We start from the raw sequence: 8,725 nt of genomic DNA, 5'->3' as shown, positions 1-8,725 counted from the left end.
GTGCGACTTAAAAAAATGAGGGTTCCCTCTTGTCCCTATGCTCATTGTAGGCTTCCACCAGTCCTTGACGTGGGGGGGAACTTTGAGGAGGAAAAAATAATCTTTGAGGGTGGATGCTGGATGAAGATGTGTTTTCGGTGGGAAGCAGCCAAAGGATATGGGCAAAGTTGTCCATCATCGCGTTCCTCGGTCACTTCAAGGATTCCTTGAGAAATATTTTGAAAGGATCTCCTACTCCCTCATCTTTGTTTTCTTCCACCATAGGAGGCCATCGGGGTCGACGAGGCCGGCCTCGCAAAAGGTCAAGCAATTCAAGCCCTTACTCTTTATACCCTGACCTCTTTGGGGACATGCAAAAAAAAGAAAGAAAGAGAAAACCACTATGATATCTTAGATCTAGATTTATGAAGGAATGAAATGAAACACAAATATAAATATAAACATAGAGATTTAGAATAAATAAATCTTCATTTAATTAATAACAAAGAACTAAAAGATGCTTACATACATAATGGAAATAAACTAGCTCGGGCAGTGGTAACTTATCTTTGAGAAGAGATGTGGTGGCTACATGCCTCAGAACTATCTTACAATGAGGCCCAAGGGCATTTTAATTATTGAACATCAAAGGGAAACCGTAAACAACCAAAACCCTAACCCTAGGAGATGGAATGGTAGGAGTTTGTGGGCCCTATTGGGGTTAGTTTGACAACCAACTTCCTGGGGTCGTAACTTGGTCATATGATCTCCATTTGGCACGTAAAATACCTTGTTGGAAAGTGATGGGTCCCATTAATAGGAACATTTTGAGGTTCATTATGCTGTCCTCCAACCCTTAGAATTGTCCTTTTCTCACATTAATTCACAATTTTAGCCATAATATGCTTAACAAGAAGAGTAAAATGTGTTTTTCATATTATGTGGCCTAATGTGATTAAATTGCAGGAAAAAAAAATCATTTTTGAGGCATTTACTTTGCATGGGTTTGATGGAGACAACGAGGAGAGAATCTAAGGAGGCTTGTCCACCTCCTTAACTCTCTAACTCAGATTGAGATCGTCAAATCCTCACTTATAATCTTGAATTCACTAACAACCGAGTAAGTAGAAGCGGACGTGAAGCTCAAGGAGGACCAGATCCACAATTTTTGAGTTATTAGAGGGAACCACTCCTATTTTCAAGGGAGTTTCCATCAAATACACTTTTGTATAAATAAACCAGCTGAAAGGTCATTAGAATCAAATTTTTGATTCAGCTAGGAGTAGCTATTGAGCCGAGGGTTTGAACTTGTTATTGTTACCTTTCATATGATGTATGAGACTACTATTTTCTGCTAATGAGAAGTTTTTTATTGAGTTGCATTTGATCTAGTTGTAGAGGGCTGAAACCCTTGGGGTTTGGGCCCAACCTATAGTCTTTAGTCCCTCTTCTGTATTTCTGTCTTGTTTTTGTTACCAATCATGTCATGTATTTATTTTGTTGTGGTAGATGTTAAGCTATAAAAACTTGTGATTACAAGCTTCCCTATCACCTCTCTTATGGGAAGAGTGATTGGAAGGATTTATAATCTCAGTATAAAAAAATTTGTTTATGATTTCATGGAAATAGATAGATGTTAGTTATCCTTTTGTATGATTAATTTATGCAAATTAGGAGGTAGTTTAGTGATGAGAGTAGTGTTATGAAATAGAACAAATGTTAATCAAATTCAACTCCTTTTTTCCATGACAGTTTATCACACAGTGTTATTGATCCTTTGATGCATGCATTTGGCCAGTTGCAGGGTTGTGATTGATCTGCAGGGGTGGGAACATTTTTTAATCTCCACTGGGACTTCTCCATATTCTCCCTTTACCCTTCACACTGCTCTCAAACTCTGTTTCCACAGTTATTCTGTTTAGGTAATTAAGGACACTGTGGGCATCCACCTTGGTGCAAGATAGACCTTCGAGAGGTTTTGGGCTTGGCTAGGATGCTTCCCCAACCTTCATTCATTCCATACTACCTTCATCCATATTATCCTACCCTCAAAACACCATCTCCACTCTCAAAATGCTCTCCGAACCCCTCCTGTAGCAATACAACGCCTCCAGTAGCAATACATGACCTCCTGTAGAAACACCTATAGCAGGCCTATAGCACCATTTTCCTCCACCTATCTTGCTCCCCACTTCAACCTTAGATTTGTTAAGATGAATAATGACCCCAAACTTGTGATTTTGATGATCTAGAGAAGCTCTTAGACCACTCCAACCTCCTCTTTTCCTCACTGCAAAATAGAGTAGACTTAGTGTTTTTAATTCACAGGCATGTTACAAGTTAGATTTCTAATTTTCAAGAAAACGTAAAGTAGATCAATGATAGATGCAAGTAGGTTATTGGTTTGATGAAATGTGTAAAATATAGTAGCTTCACTTTTGCAAGTAGACTAGCCCTTTCCCTCTCATGTAATGTTAATTAACATCTACAAGTTGAATGAATGGAATTTTCACTTTCATAGTTAAAATCAGTTCCATCAAGAGTTTTAACTATAGTTAAGTTGGAGGAATGGTCTCTGAACAACTTGATCTCATTTCATGACTGAGGGTGGCATGAGTATAACCTAACCTACTGTGCATACAACACTGTCACCTCTAAGTTTGTATGAACCCCAGGTTTATAATTTAAGTTGAGGAACCCTTAGGAGTTGCAACACTCTTGGTGCAATACCAGGGCTCACTACATTTTGACGCCATTTCTTGGGAGGTGTATATGTAGGTGTTTTTTCTGCTTAAGCATTGTTTTTTTTTGTCTTGAATTAGTCATATTAATTTGAAAAAGTGAAAAATTCAAACAAAAAAAAATCTTTCATGCCTCGCAAGAGTAGGGATAACCAAGGAAAATTCTTACCAAAAACCCCCACACCCTCAAGTAGCCAACTTTCACTCTTCTTTAGTGGCTATGAACTTCCCTCTATGATTGTAGAGGAGTTAGAAGACTCTCTAGGTGAGCCAATTGAAGCTTTTGAAGGGCCTATTGGAGAAGAAGAACCTACCTCACCTACTGAAACTATGGCTGAAAACCAGAAAAATGAGCTCTTCCCTATCAGAAAAACCAATGGATAGGATAGAATGAAAAATATATGACTTGATTCCCTTCCAAATTTCCATGGCCTAACCTCTGAAGATCCTAACACCTTCATGTTTGAGTTTCTTATTTTTTGTAGGACCTATGACTATGCCTCTGATGAGAAGAAGCTGAAGTTGTTTCCTTCTACCCTCAAAGATGCAGCCTTACGTTGGTTTATGACTCTACTTGGTGTTGGAATTTCTAAGTCTATCTGTTAGAAACCCTTCATGTACTCTTCTGATTTATTTCTGCCTACTTGTTATGATTAATTAACAAGTTATTTACCATGTAAATACTGAAAATAAATACAAGTACATGCTCAACACATTACAAATCATCAACTGAAGGAAAAAAAACAAGCACACAAGTGACACTGTTGTTTTGGACCAATTTTCCCGAAAAATCTCAATGGGGGAAAATCGATGCAGTTATCTGAGGGTTTTATTATTAAGTAGTTTCAGAATACAATTTGGGTGCCAAAACTGGCTCACTTCGGAGACAGATGTTTCGGATGAAACCCCGGATAAACAATCCAACAGCCTCCAGCTCCAATCTGCCCCTCGAAAACCCCAGCGTCAGCCTCTAGGGATTGCGCAACCCTTTCTGGCCCAGTGTCTACCCAACGTCACCCTAGCTCACCCTGCATTAACCTATGGAGGCACTGCGTCAACCCTTGGAGTCTCTGTGTCACCCACGCTGGCCCTCTGAGGAGCTGTGCAACTCCTGGCTGCCTCTGCGTGAGCCCTGGATGGCTCTACGTGAGCTTGTGGCTGGTTCTGTGTCCCTCTTTCCTGGATTCTACGCTAATTCTCCTGGTGCTACCTCTGCCTCTATTCTTCTGTATTCACTGCCCCTCAGATACAACTCTGATCACTCTTTCAACTTCCTCAACAAACCCTTCCCCAGAAAATCGAAATCTTGATCAACTCGGTGTATTCTCCAAGTGACCCTAAAGCCTCCTCTTATACATTTCTCGTTGACAATTCAACGACCGAGATTAAGTACCTAATCAATAGATAAGATTATATCTGGCTTGATCCATGACTTTTGGACCATTCTAACTCAGTTTTATATTAATTCACATTAATATTTTATTTTCCCTAGTTTAGACTTAGGGACTCCATTAAAAATATTAATTATTTTAATATCTCCCAAAATGGTTAGAGTCTGCCCAAACCATTTCTGGGTATTGGAGATATCATGTGATTAGCCTCTCCACCAATTTTCATGGCTAAAGCACATCTGGTGGTACCCCAAATCAACACTCCTTCTTAGCGAGGACTGTGCTCTAGTAATACTCCTCACTGAGCATCACCCCGATCGTCCAACATTGGTCCCCGTGCTGATGCTAGGCCTTCTGCCCAACATCCTATGCACTGCTGCATCATGTACTGCTACCCATGGCCCTACCACTGCCACTGTTGCATCTGTACGGCAACTACCTCTACATCCGTGCTACTGCCCATGGCCCTACCATTGCCACTGCTTCATCTGCACTGCAACCCCTCTCATCATGCTGCATCATGCGGCCCACAGAACTGCCACTGCTAACTGATGCACTACAACTCAGTTACTGAGAAGTAAGTAACTGATCTCCCAACTCTGACATCTTCATCATGCTAGAAACACTCCCGATGCTGAAGCTCCCTCTGTCACTGACAAGTGCTCCCTCTCTAACCTCTATTCTGCTGCAACAACTTTGTGCATCTTGCACTGCTGCCTCATGTTGTCCTGGGATTCCTGCACTATAGCTCCCTTTTTCGCTCCATCCGTATCCGTCTCTATAGACATCTGCCTGTCCTACTACTCCTCTTAGGGGCTCCTGTATCAAGGTATAATCCAAGAGGTTGGGTACCTTGAGGATCCTACCCCTCATCACCTGTAGTCCGTCTAACTACAGCTTGATGTCTCCCCACTTCCTCTCAAGTGGTGTGTGAGCACTCATGGCACAACCATCATCTGTTTCCACTTCTTTCTCCACCCTTACTGGTGCAACCTTGGTCTCAGAAGCCTCTCCCTTCCTCTTCTTCCTCGGACACGGCCCGCATAGTGACCCAGTTCCCCACAGTGGAAGCATTTGACCTTGGAGAGATCCTTCTTCTTTCATTTCTCCTACTTTCCCTCAGATGCTAGGGCAACATCCTCTTCTTCCTCCTTCTTGATTCTGATCCCCTTTCCGCTGCTTCCTACCTTGCTTAGCTTTCTGATCTCTTCTTGGCGAAGAGCCGCCCACATTTCCTCCCAATCTAGAAGGGTCAACCTACCCAGTATGATCTGGACAAACACCTCCCAGTCTTTTGAGACTACGTTCAGGGCTGTTCTCACCATCAATTCTTGATCTGTCGTGGCCCCTATGGAAGTTAGTTGATCCCAGATCTCCTTCAATCGATCGAGGAAGGTGTCGATTTGTTCTCCCTTCTACATTTGGTATGACCACAACTGATTTTCTAGTAGCATCCTTCTTTACATAGAAGTATGCTGGTACAATTTCTTTAGGTCCTCCCATATCTCATTTGCTGTGTCCTGGTATTACATGGTCCTTGACCTCATCAAGGATGATGCTCTTAGCCCTTTCCATTGCCTCCTCGTACTTGCCGATCTCAACTGGGTCAACTGGGATTGTTATTGTCTTCAGTGTGAAGTGCTTGACATGATTCCTATCTAGAACATACAAGATTCTGGCCTTCTAGACTACGAAGTTTGAGGCTTCGTCCAGTTTGTCCTGGTTTCTTATCCCATTCACTGCCATCTTCCTGCTCCTTTACTTCCCTTCTAGAATTTCTCAGTGTGACTCCCTCTGAGCCTCGATCTCCCTTCTGGAAACCCCTTTTCAATGTCGAGATGCCCCCACTCTGATCCTTAGTGCAGTTGCACTATTGATCCAGATTTCTTGGCTAAAATCCTCGGCAGCAACTCCATCCTCCTTGGTCTTGCCCTGTTAGGTATTTTTCTAACTACAGTACCCCACCAACTTCACTCTACAACTTACCCATAACCTCCTAAGCCCCAAAAACTGAAGGTTAGAGCTTCTTGGCTTTGCGCAATCCTGACACTAGCAAAATCCGCACCTCCTGGCCATGGGTGTCAAACCTCCATGATTGATAAAGATGACAGGCACTGTGTAGGTCGAGTCTTCTCCCCTCTGACACTGCATTGATCCTCTTCCCGGCTCAAACTTGATGATGCAGGGACTGCGTCATCCCTTCCTTGTTGCTTCTCTGCTAGGAAAAAATTCTGTCACTCGGGACAACTATTTTCTGCTACTGCTGCTCTGCTCAGTTGTTGTCCTCAGTTCTCCTATGATCTACAACCACCTCTGATACCATGTTCGAATTTCTAAGTCTATCTATTAGAAACCCTTCATGTACTTTTTTGATTTATTTATGCCTACTTGTTCTGATTAATTAACAAGTTATTTACCATGTAAATACTAAAAATAAATACAAGTACATGCTCAACACATTATAGATCATCAACTGAAGGAAACAAAACAAGCACACAAGTGAGACCATTGTTTTTGGACCAATGTCCCCAGAAAAACCCAATATTAAGCAATTTCAAAATACAATCTGGGTGCCGAAACCGGCTCACCCAACATAAAATAATCTCTGCAGTAGTACCTCTCAGTCGGAGATAGATGTTCTAGCTGAAACCCCGGATAAACACTCCGACAGCTCCCAGCTCTAATCTGCCCCACGAAAACCCTACTGTCAGCCTCTAGGGACTGCGTCAGCCCTTTCTTGCCCAACTTCTGTCCAACATCACCCTAGATCACCCTGCGTTAGCCTCTAGAGGCACTGCGTCAGCCCTTGGAGCCTCTGCATCACCCACGCTGACTCTCTGAGGCACTGTGCAGCTCCTCACTACCTCTGCGTGAGCCCTGGATGGCTCTGCGTGAGCTTCTGGATGGCTCTGCGTGAGCTTCTGGATGGCTCTGCGTCCTCTCTCCCAACTTCTGCGCTGATTCTCCTGGTGCTATCTCTACCTCTCTACTTGTATATTCACTACCCCTCAGCTACAACTCTGATCACTCTTTCAACTTCCTTAGCAAACCCTGCCCCAGAAAATCGAAATCTTGATAAACTCGGTGTATTCTCCAAGTGACCCTCAAGCCTCCTCTTATACTTTTCTCATTGACAATTCAACAACCAAGATTAAGTCCCTAATCAAAAGCTAAGATTAGATTTGGATTGGTGCATGAATTTTGGACCATTCTAACTCAGTTTTATATTAATTCACTTAATTTTTTTATTTTCCCTAAGTTTAGACTTAGGGACTCCATTAAAAATATTATTTATTTTAATATCCCCCAAACTAGTTAGATTCTTCCCAAACCATTTCTGGGTATTGGATATCTCATGTGCTTTAGCCTCTCCACCAATTTTCATGGTTAGAGCACATCCGATGCTACCTCAAATCAACACTTGGAGGCAACATCAATACTTCGGCCCAAATGCAACAAAACCTTAAATGATAAATACCAAGATTACTGTAGGTCTAAAGAAACAAAGGAGGGAATATTTAGGACAACCCTTGGACCTTATGAATCTTTGGAGGACTATGAGGAAAGGGTTCAACTCAATTATAGGAGGGGCATATGTACCCTTGATACTGAGTCACTCAAGATATTTATTCTCTGAGGTATCACAAAAAATGTAATGGAAACCCTCAACATGCTATCTAGAGGAGATATCTACCAATTTCCTTATAATGACATCAAAATTGCATTCGAGAATTACTCTAGGGTTTTTAGGAAGAAGGGTAGTTTTAGCCAAAACTTGGTCAGTTCCTCTCCCTCCACAAAATCCGTCAAGCATGAGATAAGGAATATGTTTGCGGATTTCAAGAGTGAAATGTCCCATACTTTTTCCCTGAAAATGGATACTATGCAAATCAAAAGAAAACAAGAGGAAGTAGAAAAGGCACTAGCTACTTGACCTATATGTACTAAAATACATCCTAAGAATGAATGCCCATTGAATGCCATAGAAGTATGCTTAGTATGTGAAGAGAATCATGCAAAAAACAAATGCCCCTCTCCTTCAGGCCTAAAGGCTATATACCAGGAAGGAGTAGAGAGTGGGTTATAACAAATGTGCTTCATTACCAAAGGAGACCCCTAGGACCTTAGCCATATCAATAAGGAATTAAAGGTGCACATTATCCCCACTAAAATCCAAATCAGAATGCACCTTTTTGGCCTTGGTACCCTTCCACTCATCCATCATGGTCCACACCCCCTCCTTGGCCTTATTTTCCTCCATATCCTCCTAAACTTGTCAACCATCCTTTGAAGCCATATCCAGCCCAATCTTCCTAATTAGGCAACCCCTCACAAGGGTATAAGCCTCAAACAAACCATCCTCTTGCTTTACTACATCCACCCCAACCTTAACTACAACTAACTACTCATAGCCCACCTAAGACACCTCAAATTCCTACCCAACCCAATCTGAACCTAAAGAATAAGTAGGCACAACAGGTCTATAGTGGAGAGACATCCTATCCTTCGTATGCTATGGAAGTCCAAGAGATCAACCTTCGGTCTAGGAGGGTGCTCCCATATAGTCACTCAAATTCTCCACCTAAAGAGCTTTAATAAAAGAAGGAAGAGAGT

Source organism: Pinus tabuliformis, chromosome J, assembly GCF_031772625.1.
Source record: "Pinus tabuliformis cultivar Carrire ecotype Pingquan chromosome J, CPIR1, whole genome shotgun sequence".
Lineage (NCBI taxonomy): Eukaryota > Viridiplantae > Streptophyta > Pinopsida > Pinales > Pinaceae > Pinus > Pinus tabuliformis.
This window is presented reverse-complemented; position numbering follows the sequence as displayed.